The sequence below is a fragment of the Amphimedon queenslandica genome, unplaced genomic scaffold (genome assembly GCF_000090795.2).
Source record: "Amphimedon queenslandica unplaced genomic scaffold, v1.1 AMPQUscaffold_13175, whole genome shotgun sequence".
Classification (NCBI taxonomy): domain Eukaryota; kingdom Metazoa; phylum Porifera; class Demospongiae; order Haplosclerida; family Niphatidae; genus Amphimedon; species Amphimedon queenslandica.
This window is the reverse complement of record NW_003546589.1, coordinates 1,274-1,931: the sequence shown is the minus strand read 5'-3', so window position 1 is coordinate 1,931 and position 658 is coordinate 1,274.

The window sequence follows — 658 nt, the reverse complement described above, 5'->3', positions numbered from 1 at the left end:
AAAATGTCTCAATGCAGCAGCTGTGCCATGTAGAATAGCATAGTTAGCAATCTTTGCCTTTTCAGTAGGAGTGTACTTTTCGTAGGTACCTCGGCTGCTTCCACTTCTATCACCTCGAGTATCACCTGCCATAGCTTCAGCCACTTTTTCATTTGCTGCCACAATCGTCGACAGTGGAACTACTTTTGACAAAGGTCCTTCGGGAGAAGGCAAAACAGTTAGGGAATCATCTTTGACCTTACTACTAGGCTTAAAATAGCGATAGAGAGACATCAGCTTGAGAACACGACTTGTTTAGACAAGAGGGCATGCGCACACGTGTATTCTAGGCGTGGTTGACCACTCCCTTTAATTAATTTATTTTCGGGGCTTTATTTTTCGGGGGCTTTATTTTTCGTGATGCAAACAGTGATCACGAAAATACCGAAATTTATTCCTCACGAAATTTTTTGGCTATACGGTATGCATACATGGAGGAGATGCTGGGAAACATTCCAAATGCAAGAAGAGTTTTTGATGGATGGAATGGGAACCAGAGGAACAGGCATGGATTTCATATATTAAAATTGAGCTTTGAGGTTATAAGGCAGAATTGATTCCCAAACAATTTATTTCTTTTCATCTTGAAACAGAGTTTGATTTGTTGTTATAGGCTTGA